The 21,187-nt window shown below is 37.6% G+C and overlaps 1 protein-coding gene across 1 annotated transcript in view; it reads right to left on the bottom strand.

Annotated features, from left to right (window-relative positions):
* Positions 1–21,187, bottom strand: part of LRP1B (LDL receptor related protein 1B) — a 707,094-nt gene that overhangs the window by 484,861 nt on the left and 201,046 nt on the right. The window lies entirely within an intron of this gene.

Raw genomic sequence — 21,187 nt, 5'->3', positions numbered from 1 at the left:
CTGATGATTTATTACACTGAAGCCACAGAACTGGACTCACAGATGTAATAAACTACATTCAGGAAATGCTTGCATAAAATTAATGGCATGGTCAAGGCCTTTTTAAAGTGCTTTGATTACCATAATATTGCCCTCAAAAAGCAAGTGCTGGGACCTGATACCTGTCATCTTCTTTAGCTGACTAACAAAAACATACCTTGCTGCTTGTTTTTTCTTCTTTTTATTTTACATCCTAGGCCCTTTCTAACTGAAATGAGACTCTGCTTTCAACAATTCCACAGAAAACCAAGATAGCAGCCATGGGATTATAAATCAATGATTTAAAAACTGTTTTCTTCTGCATCATTTTGTGCTAGTGATATAGCTGTTTTCCAGAAAATTCCTTTTTTCCCCCTTAACATCAGTTACATGTTTTTTTCTCTATTCTTATTATTACTAATTGTAGTAGTAGTAGCAGTAGTAGTACTGAAGAATCTTTGGAGGTTATTACTTAGACACATGTTTTTTAACATGGGACTTTTGGAGTTTACATTAATGTATACAGTTTTATTTGAGCTTTGGATAAGCAGGAAAAAGAAGGACAATTCCCACTGTAGTGGAATAAACAGTTTTATACAATTATTGAAACAAAAAAAAAAGAATCATACTAGAAATAAACATTGTTCTTTAAGTAATATGCAAACTACTTGGAACCATATTGGCAACGGTTTACAAATATCTGCAAAGGAGCCTAGAAATTAGGATGGAATTGCATAGTCTGCTATATAGATTTTATTGATTTCTGGGCTGATTTCATTATTAAACATGGCACTAAAATTTGTGTGGAATCACAGTGCGTGAAACATTTCTCAGCAATTCTTTTTCTCCTACTTTCTTTCTCCCATACATACATACATGTTTGAGTATGAACCCTTAAATGTTTGATTTTCCCCTGCAGGCATTTCCCTAGAAACTTATAATTCATAGCCATTTGGTTAATAAAAAAAATAAAAATAAACAGTGAGTTAACTGTTATAAACAGAAATAGAAATACTCATTTGGTTCCTCTCAAACAGCTGCTGTGAAGTTGCCCAAATGATTGTATGAAACAGATTGTGGCAAATTAATTACCTTTTTCATATTTCTAAAAGAGAAGTTGGCTTATTATTTTCATCATTTGAAAAACTAAGCCGGAATAATAAAGTATTATTATTTACAGGTGTTTTGCTTTGTAATGATCAGCAGAAATATTAGAAGATGCATGGTAAGTTAGACAAATACATGGCACTTTTTCCTATCTATCTATCTATCTATCTATCTATCTATCTATCTATCTATCTATCTATCTATCTATCTATTTAATGTACCTATCAGACCCATCTCAAATAATCTAGAGTTAGGGTTAGGTTGTTGTTAGTATATGATAAAAAATTAGATTAAACATGCCAGGTACAGAATAATCACATACAAGACACAAACTGCTTTCTTTTAAAACAATTCACAGTGGTTTGTTGTGCTGGTAGCAATATATTCACCCTGAATGTAGGTCTGGTTTAAGGGAATGAAATCACTGCAGCTTTCACCTTCCTCTCATAATTACTTAGGACATTTATTTATCAGGTACCAATTCTTGGTACATCCATCTCAGAGTGAGTAACTTGTAGCTGTCCAAATATTGTTGTACTATATCCTCATCTCCCGCACAGTTGACTATAATGGTTGGGGCTGCCAGTGGTCCACAGATTGACCAAACCTGTTCATATCTGAATAGCAGTCAATGTAAATGTCCATGCACAGTAGGGAGTTTCTTTCTTCTCCTTAGGAGGTAAACATGAACTTTCTGCAAGTGCTCAGCCACTGACCTATGCCTCTGCAAGTATCACTCCTACATCTCAGACTAAGCTAGGAGTAGCATAGTCCCCTTACAATTCTTGATGGTGCTTAAATAAAGGTAATGAGACATTAAGTCAATCAGTGTGATATAGAAGTGTACAAAGGAGGAGTATTAAAATTGGCATTCGGGAAGGAAGATGTCAAATTTCATCAGCCTATGCAATGAGATAGGACGAACCTTCACTTTTTTAATAAATTCAAATCAGATTCTGGGCATTTTCTGGATTCATTTTTATATTCAATTTTTTTATTTGATTTTTATCCAACGTGTCTTCTATATAAATTTATTCTTTAAACTCTTTTATAGGTAAACAGATGAAAATATAGCCCTCTATGTTGTTTATGGGTTTACCCTGAGAAAAATAACAATTAAGAAAACATATCTATAAAATAAATAATGCATTTAATTTTTTTTCTGAGCCATATCACTAAAAGAAAATATTGTTATATGTTGTCAAGTCAAAAGAGGAGGAATTCAATATTGGCTTTTAAATTTGTGATTATCTGAACTGTTCAAATCTTATGATTCCCCCACACATTTTCAATGGATTTTGCACTAAACTGAGATAATGATCACTGAGAGCTATAAAATATTCTGCAACATATTTTTTCCAGAAAATCTACTGAAATAGCTTAATGAAAAAATATTTCATAGAAACTTCACATTTAAAAATAATACAGTGCAGTACCTGCTTTCCAGAGGAATTAATCAAGGAAGGAAACATACAACATACAACCTTTTATCGTATGCTTTTCTTTCTTCTAGTTTCTGAATATTTATTTGGCATGTGTTGTGTGTGATTACTTTTGCTAGGCTAAATAAAATGCATTTGATTTAAAATATAACAATATAATTTGCATTTAACTTTTACAGATTTGCTTGATATTGATTCTAAATGTAGCTGTACATATCACTTGAAGCATGCAGGGAACTTAGTTTTTATCTTTCAAGTGTTTTTGGAAATATCCAAAGGAACATGACGGTGATCCACAGAGAATGTATCTGGTGGTACCCTTAAAATTCTGTGCTGAAACATCAGTGCCATAAATAGCCTATGTAAGGTGACACTTTTGAGAATGTAACAAAGCTTCCTGAACACAATTGTACTGGGCCCATTAATCTCAAGGATTTTTACTAACATCTGCTAATAAATGGTAAGCTGTCCCTCACATATTAAAAGTGTTCAGATCCTACTAATTCCCTGTAGGCTTTCTGAATGAAAAACATTTAATGCAAACTATAATTTGAAGGAATATTACAGTTTTAATCGTATTTTTGTTTTCATTGGTTTGTACTGTTGACCACCCAGAGTTTTTGGCTTAAGATGGGCAGCCATATATATATTTCCTAAATGAATAAATATTAATAATGTTTGTACTGGGAGAGATTAGCGAAAAGCAATAGCTTCACATTGTTTTATCCTACGCAGGAAAGTCATAATTACTACACAAAACAACCCTTCAGTCCCAAAGCCATTAACCACTTTTAAAACAACTATTATTTGCAACTGAAATATGAACAAGCCAGGACCAGTTGTTGAGTAATCTATTTATAGTCAAAACTGCAAATGAATTTGAGGTTTATTATTTTTCTTGGTCTGCATATAATCTCCCATATTTATTCTACTGTTATTTTACGGACAGCATTGTTATTAAGAAATATACAAAGACGTAAGTACTCTTTATAGGCTTAATATTTACAAGGAGGAAACAAGGAAGTTATAATACTATGGAAATAATACAGAGAAAGGATTTTTTTTCCAGAGGTGGGTGAAGGGTGATAGAAAGAGACATGTAAAATTAAAAACTTGAAGGAAAACATGAGAATTATGAAACAATGAAAGTAATCAGATTACAATATCTGATAATAAAATAACAGAGCACACTCATGAAACAAAAGTCTGGTACAAACCCATAATTTGTCATAACAGAGTGACTGCTGCATCCAGAGATAAAGTCATTTTTTTCATTTCTATTGAATGAAACAATCCAAAAGACCTTTTAGAAAAAAACAGGAGCAGCAGCTGTTGCATTCTTCTTTTGATTTTCAGAAAAAGGTGGAGATGTGACCTGATTGAGAAATGTAACTCAGCAGAAATAACTTTGACCCATCTCCGTCCACTTTCAATAGAAGAGAAGTGCACCCTAACTGAGAAAATAATGGTAAGAAAGCACATCCTCACAATTTCTCTGAGGAAACAGGATCCACAGTTGTCAATACAATTCTCTATTTGTTCTATACCAAAGAGTAAGAAGTGGACTTCATAATGACAAAAAGTAGATCTGGTCATCTTCTTCCTGACTGTGATTGAAAAAAACTATACAACTGATTCAGGAAGCCAAGAACTTTATACCACAGACAACCAGAGTGGCTATAATCTAGAGCAGTGATTACAAATTCTGGTATGAATTCCTTATTAGAAGCTTCCTTCTCATGAATTTTGAGTATAAAAAATATTTTAGCAGAAACCTGCACCTGTAAAAATACAACTATTGTTCTTTGAGTGCTGATCTGTCCCTTTATGTACATGGGTGATATACCTGCACAGAGCCTTGCTCAGGAGCCTTCTAAAACTGAGTTTTTGTTTTTTGTAGGAAGCAAAACTCCTACTGTCCATTGACCTGAGCATTGCTCTTGCTACAGTCTCACTTCCAAGTTCTTTCAAGCACTCTTGAGATCCATGGACATTTAGTAGACTAAAGGTAAAGGTAAAGGTTTCCCTTGACGTAAAGTCCAGTCGTGTCCGACTCTAGGGGGCGGTGCTCATCTCCGTTTCAAAGCCTTGGAGCCGGCGTTGTCCATAGGACACTTCCGGGTCATGTGGCCAGTATGACTCACGGAACGCCGTTACCTTCCCGCCGAAGCGGTACCAATTAATCTACTCACATTTGCATGTTTTCGAACTGCTTGGTGTGCAGAAGCTGGGACGAGCAACGGGAGCTCACCCCGCCGCGCGGTTTCGAACCGCCGACCTTCCGATCGACAGCTCAGCGGTTTAACCCGCAGCGCCACCGCGTCCCAATAGTAGACTAAGCAGTTACAAATCGAAAAGTAGCTTGCTTGTGTGAATTTAGATAGTATTTGAAAAGAAAAAAAGTAAGTCACAAGAAAAAAAAATCACTTTTTTAAATGGTCTCTGTGCATTTAATATATTATGACTGACAAGTGAAGCTTACCTATAATGCTGGGCAAATGGCAGCCAGCAAAGAAGATCTGAAAGGTATCAGGATCAAATTAGACATCAGCACATACAGGGCCATTAGGAGATAGAGTCTGATGAAAGTAGGCCAGCCAGACTACAGAGCCACTTCAAAGAATAATTCTGTTTGATACACTATAGTGCCAAGCAGGAAGGTCTTGCTGAATAGTGTCAGCCTTGTAAACCAGATAAGAATCACAACCAGGTGAGCTAATTCTACTTTATTGTAAAGCTTCATTGACATAATCTTGCAAGTCTGAAAGTACATCATTCCTCCCATTCCCTTTACAGCCCAAGAAACTAGGGAGGGTCTCTTCTGAGCCTCTTGCCCCACCCACTATCCAGTTGTGGGCTATTCTGACCCTTATCTAACCATTCCTGTGGCAGCATCTCTTGGCCCAGTCTCCTAAGGTCTTTCCCGCATACCATCACAAATAGTTCCTACAGTTGTTGTTAAGGGCTGGTGTGGTAGCTGGTAAGTGAGGTATAAGATCATCTACAGTTGCTTGGATAATGAGGCAGTAAAACCATCAATCAATCAATCAATCAATCAATCAATCAATCAATCAATCAATCAATGGTAAGCCTTTCTGTGATCCTGAATGGCACAAGAAAAGCTTCAGAAATGTGTACCAATCTTTACTTGTCTCCAGTAGAAAGCAAAGAATGTCACAAATCTAAGGCATGGAGTGAAACCCTAGATCCATGGTTTGGTCCAGAAAGAAGATTGGCAAAACCAAAGATTGATTTAAGTAAAAATCTGAAAGCACCTTAGGAAAACAGAAGTGGCATCAGAGCTCCACACCTGTCATGAGTGCCGTTGAGCTGAAGACATCAGCGCAATGGCACACATGACAATAACGAGGAAACAGGGGAAGGGGCTCAAGATAAGCAGCCATCAACTCACAAAGAAGAAAGAAGAAGATACAATGGCTAAGCGGATCGCGAGGCACACCCAAGCTGTTAGCGCTAGCGCAACGGAGATCGCCCAGCTGACAGCAATCACCGGATGAATAAGGAAACCGATGATGGGCGATCCCGGAGCGCCAGCGGGGCCTCGCAACCCCTCACCTACCGGCAAGACAGCATGTTGGACAAAGGGGGGGTGACGTAACCTCAAGTGAGGGGGCGCTGACCGGCGCGGGGTATTTAAACCCCGCACCGGCGCGCTCCTGTCACTCTCAGCTTTTTTCTACTACTGGCACTACCCGATGAATAAACCAGAGCCTGCTTCAACTGAACCAGTGTCTGTGCATTACTCGGCAGTAGGCAGTGCATGACAACACCATTGGTTTCAGTATGAAACTGGAGGTAAGTGTAATTTGCTTTGTGGGCATATATGTTTCTGTCAGTCAAGGCAGTGTACTAAAAAGGTGCCAGACGTTCTGTCATAAGATAATGGGTAGAGGATTTATGTTCCACCTGAAAAACTGAGAATGAAAATGTTGGTACAAATCATCTATGTAATCAACTCTTGGGACACCAAATTCTGATGAAACACTTGTATCAGCCTTGTGAAGTAGTCCAGACAAGAAGCACATCCAGCCTAGATAAAGAGTCAGGTCTTCAGGCCCCTTTGAAACACCAGCAGAATGGGGGCCGTTCAGATTTTGGAGAGGAACTCAGTCCAGAGGGCAGGTGCTGAGACATAGAAGGCACACTTTGTTTCTTTGTTTTCTTCAATTCTGGATATCCCACTCTAATTCCCACCATCATCCTAGCCACTAGAGGATTACATCCAGTATACACTTCCTCAGAAATAATATATGTTTTGGAACTTTTGCTTAGCTTTGCCATTATCAGTGGATTACTTATTTCCAAACATGTGTCCCCCCCCCCCTTATCCATGCTATGGCCCATAGGCATTGACCTCTTCCACCCATCATGGTGTTGGTCAATTCAGGTTTTCACATAACATTTTTTAGTAAATGAAGGAAAGCTAATTTGAGTTACTAACCTTAGTACCATGTACTGCATGCCTCATGCAGCATTCTCTGATAATGTCCATTTTGACACTATTTTGGACAGCATGCCACAAGCAAAGCAAAACAAAAGCCCTGTTTTAGCCCAAGCATACTCATGCAAGCTACAATATCTAATGTAGAGACTACTTTGTAAGCCAACATGCTGTTGTTTATATCTTACCACCTAGGCAGTATCTGCAGTAACTGAGCATGAATGATTTTTTTTTCCATGTGCAGAATCTCAAAAGCAATAAATATACCTGTGGCATGTTAAAGACTAGATGTTTTATTTTGGGCCCATTTTGGCAGAAGTAATTCCATACACCTCAAAATGCATTAGGCTTGAAATTTACACGCAGCAGTATCCCTTGTTTATGACAACTTTCATTTAAAATAGAATAATTTTCCCAAAACAGTTTACAATATGACACAGAGGCCTATCAATTAAGGGGAAAAAAAGTCAGAAGTTCAGCTGAGAGCCAGCTATAGGTGCCCATTTCGTTACATACTTGAGTCTCTTGGATCTCCCTGCCCAAGTATGTAACAAAGTTATTTCTACGATGTGAAAATTACAGCTGATCAAAATGACTGGGAATAATGTTAAAATTCTGACCAAGCAAAATATAGAGGTTTTCAGCCTTTGGCTTTTATTTTGTAATGATATAAAAGGATAAAATGTTAGCTATGAACCTGAAATGTAAAGGCAGTGCTACTGTTCTTGAGCTTTTCAAAGCTTTGTAAGCTAGTTCACTTTTCTCTTAAATCTTTGTTCTTTTCAAAAAGATTATTCAGGAGGAAGTGAACAAAATTTGACTTCTCAAGCCACAGATTGCATAGTAATTTTCTACCATTATGGATATATGACCCAAAAAGAACCTAAATCTCTCCGCATCTGCTTGTTTAAAGTTTCTCTCTCTCTCTCTCTCCTTTTTTAGAAATCTTCAGGGTTCTTTTTTTTTTTATTCTTCCAAGAACTGATTTTTTGCACATAGGGACCAAGATTTGTTACATAAGAAATTAATGTTCTTAACCAAGTAATGGAGTCCACATTTTCAATTGTACCCATTCAGCTGTGCTTGTCAGATCTATTAATAATTAAAAATATAAATGTCTGATTTAATCAGATTTATATGTATATGTATATCTATATGTATATATGCATGCATGCATGCATGCTCACTCGCTCTACTGGCATAATGATAAAGAATAATTATTTTTGCCTCTTTTCAAATCATGCCTGATGTAATTCTCATGAGTTATGACAAGAACTATTAAAATGCAAGTAATTATTTTGTTTGCAGTGATCCAGAGATAAGCAGTACAATAACTTTTAATCACCACGGTTCTACCATTTGTGTTATTTATTTTATTATAAGATCCTCCCAGATTCCTCTGTGTGTGTGTGTGTGTGTGTATTTAGCCTGAAGCAGTTAACATGTAGAGAAGACAACCAAAATAACAGCCAAAGAAACAGGCTGTGGGCCACATACAAGCACACTAGTAAACTAGAACTGTGAATACTGGTATGCATAGATGAAAAATATATCCCTTACTCTTTGTTTCCTAAAAAGAAAAGAAGAAAAAGAAAAAAGAAACATATGGGGGGGTGGGAATCAGATGTGCTCCCTTATGTCTCCAGCACTGTTTCTAAGCAACTGGGTCCCCCCCCCGCACCTTGTAAGGTTTCTCTTTGGAGCTATGTACGCCTGAGGTATATCTACCACCACCAGAAAAAGCCATTTTCAACCTTGCATTGGGAAGCTTGAAACAAAAATCAATGCTCTCTTCAGTCATTAAAGGCTGCTTGAGTGCTCACGTTCCTTCAGGTTCCCTTCCAGGCCAATTAGCCTTAAACCATACTTTGTCACTTCAAAAACAGAAACAGGCTGTCTCTTTGAGCACTGTGAGGATGGGGGGGGGAGCGCAAAGTCACAATCTCATTCTATATAACATAAAGAACTTTATAAACAAAATACAGGGCCAGAAAAATTATGGGGAAAAAATCCACAAAATACAAATGCTCAGTCTTTGATAGGAAGGGGGGGAGGAATAACGTCTAAAATGTTTCTTAAGTTACACTATTTTATTCTATTATTATCCCATTTTTGTGTATCATAAAATCATGATAGCCTATGAGATGATGATTATTCTTCATTTCTTTCATTGGGATTTAAGCAAGTCAAGTAACACAAATGAGAATCTTGTTCCCAAATCTCTATATCAAATAATTAAAGTCTGAGTCCAATCACTAAGTAGCTTAGAACTTAAAAACACAATTTGAACAAATAGTATTATTTATTTCATCTCTCTACTGCCCTTTCTAAATGATCCAAGTTAGGTTATATTAATGTTTCAACATTATTCATGTATTTATTAGACTTTTAGCCAACCCACAATCCAGTCAGATTCTTGGCAGCTTACAAATAAAATTAACACAATAAGAAAAATAACCCCAAATGCTTATACTATGTTTAAATAATCCAAACAAAATAAATATACTAAAACTAACATCTACATACTAAAACTCTTGTGTCTGTTTGTCTGTCTGTAAACTTCAATTGGGCGAAATGTGCCTCATAGGGCAACAATTTTTGAACCAAGGTATCTCAAATGGGCTAACTTACAGAATGTGTCCAAAATTCAGGACCCATGACTCCTGTGGGATTGAAATTTGGCAACGGTGTGACTGCTAAAATGCCACTGCGCAGCCACACTGCCGTGGTCAGCTGAGGTTGCATAATAGTCATGGGTGTATCCCCAACATCTTTCCCACCTCCCTCTGGCCACTGCACCCAATTGGCTGGCAGCAAGGCGCAACGGGCAAGTGGCAATTGACTGCTTTAGATCTGAGGCAGAAATGTGGAATCTCTTAACTGCAGTGGGTGACTAGGGAAGGACAAGGGAGCAACTCAGATGCCTGCTGGCAAGACAGAGCTGGCTGGGTGGGTGTGCTGTAGGGACATGGCCCTTGGGGATGTTCCAGAATGGGGATCAGGGTGAAGTTTTCCTCATAGTCTGAGGCTCCCTTGGTTTCCCCTTCCCTCAGCAAAGTGGCAGGCAATTCCATGGGTCAGCAGAGGGGGAGGAGGTGGCTTCACCAGGGTCTGCTGAGGATCATGAGAGGAGGGGAAATGGTGCCAACCTATATTATATGTAGAAAGAAGAATGTTCCCTGCCAGCTTCCCACATGTCAATGAGGAGGCCGGCATCTTCTGGGGTGACGACGACACTGTATACCTCAGGGACTGAAAGTTGGCAAAGTTGTGGCTGGGACCCATTACTCCTGTGAGACTGAAATTTGACGAAGTCATTTCCAATGCTTCCTGCTGGCTTCCCCCAAGTAGTCAATAGGAAAGCTGGCAGGAAGTCAGAAATTGCTCCCGTTCCCACCGTGGTCATTCTGTTTCTCTGTTTCGGTAAGGAAATAGCTTTGAAATGATGACCCAATGGGTCACGGGTTGTCTAGTCTCTATTAATAACTCATATTAAAACAAACTTATAGATATTAAGTAGCAAATTTAAAAATGAGTCTTGTAGCACTCTTCACCTTCTTTAAAGAAGATAGGTCTCTGATATCCACACGGAACACAAGCTACTGTATGGTCATGACTGGAAAGACCTGCTCCCAAGTCACCACAAGGTAAGCTGGTGCCATCTAAAGAATACCTCTCCTGATCTTTAAGATCTTTCAAATAACCCAGGCTTAAGATTTAAAGGTGATAATTATCATGTTATATTTGGCTGGGGAACTGTTGCAACTATTTAAAAGTAGATGCAATATGGAATCTCTGAATAACTCTAAAGATCAGTCTGAACTAACACTTCTGAACTATATACAAAAACAATCAAATAGAACAGCAGCTCATAAACATTTTGGTCTCAGGACCCCTTTACATTCTTAAAAATTATTGAGGACCACAAAGAGCTTTTGTTTATGTTTATCTTCCAAATATTGAAACATTTTATTATACAATATCAAAACATTACATTCATTAATATCACCACCAAAGTCATCAGAAATGCCTTTAAGTATTCGGAAGCTCTCCAGGTCACAGTGGTGGATATAAGTTTTCCAAAATTCTAATTGTTGCTTGAAAGCTTGAATTTTATCATCAGCAACAAATACTGTCAGTTGTTTTCCTTGAAGTGACAGGTTCACTTCATTCATTTTCAGGAAAACATCTGCCAAATATCCAAGTCAGAATAGCCATAGCTTGTCTGTCACTCACTCTTTCAAGTAAAAATGATGTTCCATGAAAAAAAAGTGGCTAGTTTAGAGTATTTTTTTTATTTGATTTACATAGCCACCCATCTCACATACATGTCTCTATGCAACTTACAATAAAAGAAAATACATAGAATATAAATAATAAAATGCAGTCAATCTAATCTCAGGAGGGATGATGTGCCAAAGGACAGGTGCTGTGGCAGAAAAGGCTTTCCTTTTGAGCCCTGCCAGTCAACACTCCTTAGCTGATGGTACCCGGAGCCTGCTCCTCTGGCTGGATCAGGTAGGATGGGTAGAGACAATTGGGGAGAGATGGTCCCATAAGTAAACTTGCAATTCAAACAATTGCAGATGAGACAACCATCATAGTTCAGTAGTGCTCTCTGCATACTTCCCATTTGATCACAGAGAATATTCAGTACAGTAGATGTGTACTCAAGGGTCAAGATTTAATACATCTCAAATGTTCTTGAGTGCAACTGGCTTTTTGTTTTGTTTTTTTGTTTTTTTACTGCAGGTATGTGGCAGTGAAGAATTCAATGACTATAAGTACAATTTGGTGCCACTACTTTGATTCATGCTAAGGTGAAAAAAAATGACAGTGAAAAGGGCAAATAATGTTTTAGTATGATTATGAAAATAGTTTTGACCATTGACCTGAAGGGTCCATGGACCACACTTTGAGTACCTCTTATATAGAGAAGGAATTTTAATACTTCAACCTGGAGGTTACCATCTGATGCACCAATGCATATTTATAGCGTGTTCACAGTGGATATGTTTAGCCTATAGAAAAGACAACTGAGGAGAAAGATAATAGGAGTCTTTGAATAACAAGGAATGAATTTACTATTTATTGTCTCAAAGATCATAATCTAGTGACTCTAGCATTTAAAAGGAAAACTAGTTCCTTTAGATGGAGATTGAATGAAATGTTAAAAAAGAAATAATAATAGAAGATTGTAAAAAGAAGTTAAAAGAATTTTTTTGAGAATAATCTTGATAAATGTATAGATATAAGGATGGTGTGGGATATAAGTAAGGCCTACATGAGATGACATTTTATTCAATATAATAGCAAACTCAAAAAGAAGAAACAAAAGAAAACACAAGCAATTTTAGATGAGATAAAAATGAAAGAAGAATTAAAGAAATCTCCAGAAAAGAAAACTATTTCACAACAAATTAAATTTTTACAGTGGCAGTTATCTATGTTAACAATAAGAGAAATTGAAGTAAAAATTAATTATTCAAACAACAACAACAACAAAATTGAATTTGCAAACAAGCCAGGGAAATGGTTGACCTACAAATTAAGAAAAGAATACGAGAAAAAAATGATATTAAAATTACAAGAAGGAAACACTATAATAACAGACAATATAAATATGCAAAAAAATATTTCATTAATGTTATTCTAAACTATATAAAGGAGAAGAAATTCTCCTGGCAAAAGTCAATGAATACTTAAAGAAACAAAATTTACCGAAGATTATGGAAAACAGAAACAAATAATAAAATATTTTGAGGATGAATTACTACAAACTTTGCAAAAAACGATGAACTCTATTTTACAGAGTGGAAAGATACCAGATAGCTGGATAGAGGCTAATATACATAATATACATAATACATAAAGAAGGCCAAGATTTGATTTCACCAAAAAATTACTGCCCAATATCATTATTGAATAATGACTAAGTTATTTATGATGATTTTAACTAAAGGATGAAAATAATCTTACAAGACTTTATTCATGAAGATCAAGTGAGTTTTTACCCAAAAGATAGTTAAGAGATAACCTTAGAAATGTATTGGACATTCTGAAACACTTAGAACAACATAATGAAAAATAAGCTGCCTTGATCTTTCTAGATGCAGAAAAGAAAATTTGATAATTTGAACTGGTCTTTCTTGTTTAAAAGTTTGGAAGATATGGACTTTGGTGAGAATCTATTAAATGTGTAAAATTGATTTATACTTCACAAAAGGCACAGAAAATTGTAAATGGAGAATTATCAAAACCTTGTGAGATACAGAAAGGGACAAGATGAGGATGCCCCTTGTCTCCATTATTATTCATCTTAGTTCCAGCAGTATTGCATAGAGACATAAGACAAGATATAAGAATTGCTGGAGTGAGGATTAAAAGGGAAACATAAAAATGATGGGCATGTTTATTTATTTATTATTTATTTGTTAAACAAATTTGTATAGTCGCCCATCTCACAGAAAAGTGACTCTGGGCAGTTTACAACCAATCCAGTGAAAACAATACATACATAAACAATCAATATAAAAATATATAAATCAATATGAAAAGATAAATATTATAAAAAGCAGATATACAAACCCTAAGCAAAAGGAAATATGGATAAGGATGTCTGCCTCTCCATGTGCAGTATGTGCATCTACACCTACTTTGTAGGTGACCCCAGTGGAAGCATTGTTTGTGGATAGACAGCATCAAGTGGGGATAAGTTTCAAAGCATCTGTATGAGAATACCAAGGACACAGCTGCTTTAACTCTTCAAAGAAAGGTGCTTTGCTTGCATTAATATACTTTACAGGCTACCTCATTTGAATGCTTTGCACAGCTCCAGAGTACAGGCCATCAGCAAGATAAGAGAATAAACGTTTGTGAATAAGATGAAGCTTTGCTGAAATACCATTCGATTTGCTGCCTGTACATCTAATCCACTGTTGATTTAGCAATATAAAACTTGTCTATCATCCTATCATTGTGTTCATGACAATTGTACTCTTTTTCTGATGATTGCTTCTTACAAGTTTCAGAAGTAAGCATTTCTCACACAGTAATCTTTCTTTAAAAAAATCCATGAGATGTGGATCTGACTGTTCAGTTTAGCAAAACATAGCATTCCGACAGACAGAAAAAGCTACTCAAATCATGTCGTGTGCTTCTATTAATCTGAAGTATCTTATTCATGAAAACCTCTCAGGATTTCTGCAACTAAAGTGCAAAACTGTTTTTACAGTAATAAATAAAATTTGCCCAGTAGGTTTAAAAGTACAGTTCCTGCTTTTCTTCAGCAGCACTGGTCCCAGACCTTCAACCACCTTTTTGCCAGCCTATAAAAGTGGTTATCACAGTGATCCAAATATACGCCCCAACCACAAATGCTGAAGAAGCTGAAGTAGAGCAGTTCTATGAGGATCTGCAGCACCTACTGGACAACACGCCTAAAAGAGATGTTATTTTCATCACAGGAGACTGGAATGCTAAGGTGGGCAGTCAAATGACACCTCGAATTACAGGTAAGTATGGCCTGGGAGAACAAAATGAAGCAGGACATAGGATGATAGAATTTTGCCAAGACAACTCACTCTGCATAACAAACACTCTCTTCCAACAACCTAAGAGACGGCTTTATACATGGACTTCACCAGATGGACAACACCGAAATCAGATTGATTACATCCTTTGCAGCCAAAGGTGGCGGACATCTATACAGTCGGTAAAAACAAGGCCTGGAGCTGACTGTAGTTCAGATCACGAACTTCTTCTTGCACAATTTAGGATCAGACTAAAGAGATTAGGGAAGACCCACAGATCAGCTAGATATGAGCTCACTAATATTCCTAAGGAATATGCAGTGGAGGTGAAGAATAGATTTAAGGGACTGGACTTAGTAGATAGGGTCCCGGAAGAACTCTGGACAGAAGTTCGCAGCATTGTTCAGGAGGCGGCAACAAAATACATCCCAAAGAAAGAGAAAACCAAGAAGGCAAAATGGCTGTCTGCTGAGACACTAGAAGTAGCCCAAGAAAGAAGGCAAGCAAAAGGCAACAGTGACAGGGGGAGATATGCCCAATTAAATGCAAAATTCCAGAGGTTAGCCAGAAGAGACAAGGAATTATTTTTAAACAAGCAATGCACGGAAGTGGAAGAAGACAATAGAATAGGAAGGACAAGAGACCTCTCCCAGAAAATTAGAAACATTGGAGGTAAATTCCAGGCCAAAATGGGTATGATCAAAAACAAAGATGGCAAGGACCTAACAGAAGCAGAAGAGATCAAGAAAAGGTGGCAAGAATATACAGAAGACCTGTATAGGAAGGATAACAATATCGGGGATAGCTTTGACGGTGTGGTCAGTGAGCTAGAGCCAGACATCCTGAAGAGTGAGGTTGAGTGGGCCTTAAGAAGCATTGCTAATAACAAGGCAGCAGGAGATGACGGCATCCCAGCTGAACTGTTCAAAATCTTGCAAGATGATGCTGTCAAGGTAATGCATGCTATATGCCAGCAAATTTGGAAAACACAAGAATGGCCATCAGATTGGAAAAAATCAACTTATATCCCCATACCAAAAAAGGGAAACACTAAAGAATGTTCAAACTATCGAACAGTGGCACTCATTTCACATGCCAGTAAGGTAATGCTCAAGATCCTGCAAGGTAGACTTCAGCAGTTCATGGAGCGAGAATTGCCAGATGTACAAGCTGGGTTTAGAAAAGGCAGAGGAACTAGAGACCAAATTGCCAATATCCGCTGGATAATGGAAAAAGCCAGGGAGTTTCAGAAAAACATCTATTTCTGTTTTATTGACTATTCTAAAACCTTTGACTGTGTGGACCATAACAAATTGTGGCAAGTTCTTAGTGGTATGGGGATACCAAGTCATCTTGTCTGCCTCCTGAAGAATCTGTATAACGACCAAGTAGCAACAGTAAGAACAGACCACGGAACAACGGACTGGTTTAAGATTGGGAAAGGAGTACGGCAGGGCTGTATACTCTCACCCTACCTATTCAACTTGTATGCAGAACACATCATGCGACAAGCTGGGCTTGAGGAATCCAAGGCTGGAGTTAAAATCTCTGGAAGAAACATTAACAATCTCAGATATGCAGATGATACCACTTTGATGGCTGAAAGTGAAGAGGAACTGAGGAGCCTTATGATGAAGGTGAAAGAAGAAAGTGCAAAAGCTGGCTTGCAGCTAAACCTCCAAAAAACCAAGATTATGGCAACCAGCTTGATTGATAACTGGCAAATAGAGGGAGAAAATGTAGAAGCAGTGAAAGACTTTGTATTCCTAGGTGCAAAGATTACTGCAGATGCTGACTGCAGTCAGGAAATCAGAAGACGCTTAATCCTTGGGAGAAGAGCAATGACAAATCTCGATAAAATAGTTAAGAGCAGAGACATCACACTGACAACAAAGGCCCGCATAGTTAAAACAATGGTGTTCCCTGTAGTAACATACGGCTGCGAGAGCTGGACCATAAGGAAGGCTGAGCGAAGGAAGATCGATGCTTTTGAACTGTGGTGTTGGAGGAAAATTCTGAGAGTGCCTTGGACTGCAAGAAGATCCAACCAGTCCATCCTCCAGGAAATAAAGCCAGACTGCTCACTTGAGGGAATGATATTAAAGGCAAAACTAAAATACTTTGGCCACATAATGAGAAGACAAGACAGCCTGGAGAAGATGCTGATGCTAGGGAGAGTGGAGGGCAAAAGGAAGAGGGGCCGACCAAGGGCAAGATGGATGGATGATATTCTAGAGGTGACGGACTCGTCCCTGGGGGAGCTGGGGGTGTTGACGACCGACAGGAAGCTCTGGCGTGGGCTGGTCCATGAAGTCACGAAGAGTCGGAAGCGACTAAACGAATAAACAACATAAAAGTGGTTGTTATTTTGCCAGTATTTTTGGTCTGCATCACCAGAGAGTTTCTTTTTCAAGCTTCCAGCAACCCCTCGACCGCTTTTTTTTTTTTGCACAGCTCTCCTTTTAGGTTGTCTATTGTTTTTTCAGTACTCTACTTTTTTCTCCCTTCTTCCAGAAACTTTTTCTCTGAACTCCTGTTTCTGTAGCATCGTGATGCTGAGTCTCCATTTAGGGCGGTTCTCCATCTGCACTTAAATGCAGTGTGACTATGCCAGGGAAATATCTTTGTTCTGCTGTCTCACATGAAGTTGCCTTCATTTCACCCTTCCAAGGGAGCAGTATTATACCAGCTTCCTAAGTCAATTCAGAGCATCTCTTTGGCTTATGCATGGAGCTGCATGAATAAAAAATTAGGCTATATTTCCTTGCAAAACTGGTGTTGACTGTGCTGTTATACCATAGCAAAGGTTACTCTTTGCAGAATTTTAAAAAATGATGGAATGTTAAAATTTAGAATAATCTGCTAACTTCAAAACACTGAAAAATGAAACAGAAAACAATATATACTATAGTCAGTCTTTTCTACAATTTTCCTACGTAAAAGCAAATTCTGAGGAAATATTTAAAAAGTTAAAAATATGATGGTATTTGCATTTTAATAGCTCTGTAGATCTCATGTTTGATCAAATGATGCAAATAATGTCTAAATATGGTCTTGAGCAAGGGACGGGAGAAATTAGTATGGACTGGTTAAAAAAAAAACTTTGTTCTCATGTGTACTTCTCTAAGAAGTCAGGACTTTTAAAACTTTTTATATACAAAATATACCATTTTCATACACATAAGAATTCTGGAAAGTTCTTTATTACACCTCTTTCTACTTTTGTGTGTGTGATGGTTTTATATGGTTGAAAGATATTCAGAAAGGTGGGGAAAAAAGTAATTATATAATTATAACAAGAAAAAAAGTAGATTCTTTCCTACCAAATCTCATTTTATTTTAAGAAGATCCAGTACATGATTAATGTGAGCAAATTAGGCAACATCAGATTTCTGGAAGAAGATATTAAGTAAAAAGAAAAAAAGAACATTGTGTCAGTGATACTTCTATTATGATCTTTTCTGATGCCATAATGAGGAATAGCCAAAGTCTCCAGGAAAATGCACTTGAAAGTAGTGGGTATATTAAATAAAACAAATGGACAAACGAGCAGCTGATAAATCATGCTATCTTTGATCCAAATAATCACAGCTGGAACAAGAATAGTCGTAAGTATTCTATGAAAACTTTCAGAATAGCAAGAGATCATACAATCTTCTATGATGATTTTATGAAATTGATTTCAACAGTTGTTACACTTCTTTGGCATTTGAAAATAATATCTTTAGACGTAGTTTCAATTTTTTCAAATAAATGCTGTAGATATCAAACAACCCTTCCATCAACAGCATACGTCTCCCTCACAAGGAATAACATCTTTGCATCCAGTGTATGTTCTGGGGTCATGTGACTGGTTTTCACTTTCATTTAATTTCACTTGATTAAAATGTTTATTTGCTGAGAATATTCTAGTGAATACTCTGGTGTTAGGCACAAAAGCATGAAAGTATAAGTGCAACCATAAGGTAAAGGTAAAGGTTTCCCTTGATGTAAAGTCCAGTCGTGTCCGACTCTAGGGGGCGGTGCTCATCTCCGTTTCAAAGCCTTGGAGCCGGCGTTGTCCATAGGACACTTCCGGGTCATGTGACCAGCATGACTCACGGAACGCCGTTACCTTCCCGCCGAAGCGGTACCAATTAATCTACTCACATTTGCATGTTTTCGAACTGCTAGGTGTGCAGGAGCTGGGACGAGCAACGGGAGCTCACCCCGCCGCGCGGTTTCGAACCGCCGACCTTCCGATCGACAGCTCAGCGGTTTAACCCGCAGCGCCACCGCGTCCCTCACAACCATAATATACAGTAAAATATGGATTTTATAGTTATAAGAACCCTGAAATTTTAAATTTAAAAGAAGAAGAAAAGGAGGAGGAAGAAAAAGAAGGAGAGAGAAGTAGGAGTAAAAGGAATGGACGATAGCCTTTTCAGACTGATGCAGATGGCACTAAGACTCCAGTTCCAAATAATTCACAGATGGCAGGGGTAGTGGGAGAACAGTGCTGGGTGACCAGCAGATGGTTAGGTCAGCAACAGACGGCATCGTGGAGCGGGCAAGTAGCTAGAGTAGCAGGAATGTTTCAACAATCACTTCTCAACAAGGCATTAGTCATACCTGCTGGAATTCGTACATAACTGAGAAAAAGGTATGCAAGGATTAGTGTTAAATTTAGCAAAACCTTTAGCTTTGTCAGAAGTTGAACACTCCTCCGTTGCTATTTCTAAATTTTATTCAATCTTGCATTGACAGATACATAAATTACAGTCACTTCTTGCAAATGCATTTAAAGAAATCACAAACCTTTCTTGAGACAATCTGTTAAAAAAAGAAAAAAAAAATGGTTTCTCTAATTAGGTTTCCATTAGAACCCCAGCCAGGAAAGGAGAGAAACTGAAGATAATGTGGGGAAATGTGCAAGAAAATAAGAAATAAATGAACAAGAAATACAATAATAGCAGATATTTCATTAATTTCTGTGCCCTGTGATATATTGATTCCATTGCCTTGGTATGTATAATGAAAGGAAGTAAAGTGGGGTGTTGGGGGACTTTTCACAACTCACAGGATATCTGGAGATATACAGGTATCTGCAGAGCAGATGAATGATCAAATGAAGACACATGCATTGTGACATCACAAAGTACACCCTGTGACTCATGGATTTCAATCTGATATTGGGACACAAATACAAAAGGCCAAGTTTGCATCATTATATGAGGCAGATGCCATCATTTTTTCACTATTATGTACTAGAGCTTTTGTGGAAGGGCATCCAAAGGGATCAGTTTTCAGGGTTTTTAAACAGTTTGAAGGTATAATTCTTCACCAACCCTTGCTTTCCTAAATTAAGAGAACTCAGTTGAACAATTCATTGCTCCTATTGACTTAGGCATCCCTCAGATATTGCATTTCCATGATAGGAGAGGAACCAAAGCTAGAAGATGCTGCTTCTCCATTGCAGTGCCCATCGCTATGGAATGGGCTGCCCACTGAGATCCATCTGGCACCCTCCCTGAGAGCTTTTCAGAAGTTAATAAAAATTGAACTTTTTAAAATAACCTTTCAGTAACATTACCTCATCTCTTATTGCTCTTACTATTTTTCTATTTTTCTCTCCTACTTCAGTTCCATTTTTGTGTTTTGGATTGTAAGTTGTTTTAATTCTGTGGTTTTTACTGTGACACACTGTGACTGAGAGAACTAAGACTGCAACAGGATACAGATCAAATAAATAAATGTGCTTCAAAAAACATGCTTCAAGACCTAGCATTCTCCTTAGCTGTGGGTTATGAAGGCTTCCTGGCTTGAAAGAGCATGTAGGGGAAGAAAAATCACTTTGCTAATTTCCTAAATCATCCTAAATCATCCTCATAGCTGTTCTTATAAAGTAGCATGTGTCCCCCCTTCCTTCCCTTCCTTTAGGATAGTTGTGAACACAGGTCTTTAGAATTAGTGCATTAGGGCACGAAAAGTGATAGGAGACAAACTGAAAGGGAGACTATGTGATGTAATGGCTAAGCTGTTAGACTGAGGACACCTAAGTTCAAGCCCATCCTCGGCCTTGAAAGCACCTGGGGTGGCTTTGGGCCAGCCATTCACCCTCATATCAGTCTCTCTCATAAGGCTGTTGTTATGGGTAAAAATGGAGGAGACAGAGCTATGAGTGTTTGAGGAGAGATGAGATACTCTAACTGATAATTAATATTAATAATTAGATATAAACTAAATAATTAATCTAATTGATAAATAATTTCATATCCCTCCCTCTACCAGAAATCATGTTTTCCTTGAATAAACTATTTCCAGTCCACCTTTGTATATCATTAAGGTTCTTGTTTATATCTGTTTTTCAATCTTTAGTATAACCATTTTAGCCATATTGCTCACATTCATGGTGGAATGTCACATGCAATTAAAGTCTGTAAGGTATATCCTTCATTATACAAGCTAATGTATTCCTAAATACATTAAGACAGATAATTTTTTTATGTACCAGAGAGATGCATCATTCTGACCACTGCTTTTATTCCCATGATACACATTTCTTGAAATCCATGTGAAACCATGTTCTCTGCATAGGTAGAGATTCACTACTGAACAGAGAAGTTTTGCATACTAATAAATTCCAA

This window comes from Candoia aspera, chromosome 1 (genome assembly GCF_035149785.1).
Source record: "Candoia aspera isolate rCanAsp1 chromosome 1, rCanAsp1.hap2, whole genome shotgun sequence".
Classification (NCBI taxonomy): domain Eukaryota; kingdom Metazoa; phylum Chordata; class Lepidosauria; order Squamata; family Boidae; genus Candoia; species Candoia aspera.
The sequence above is the reverse complement of the archived record's forward strand: the minus strand, read 5'-3'. Positions and strand labels throughout refer to the sequence as shown.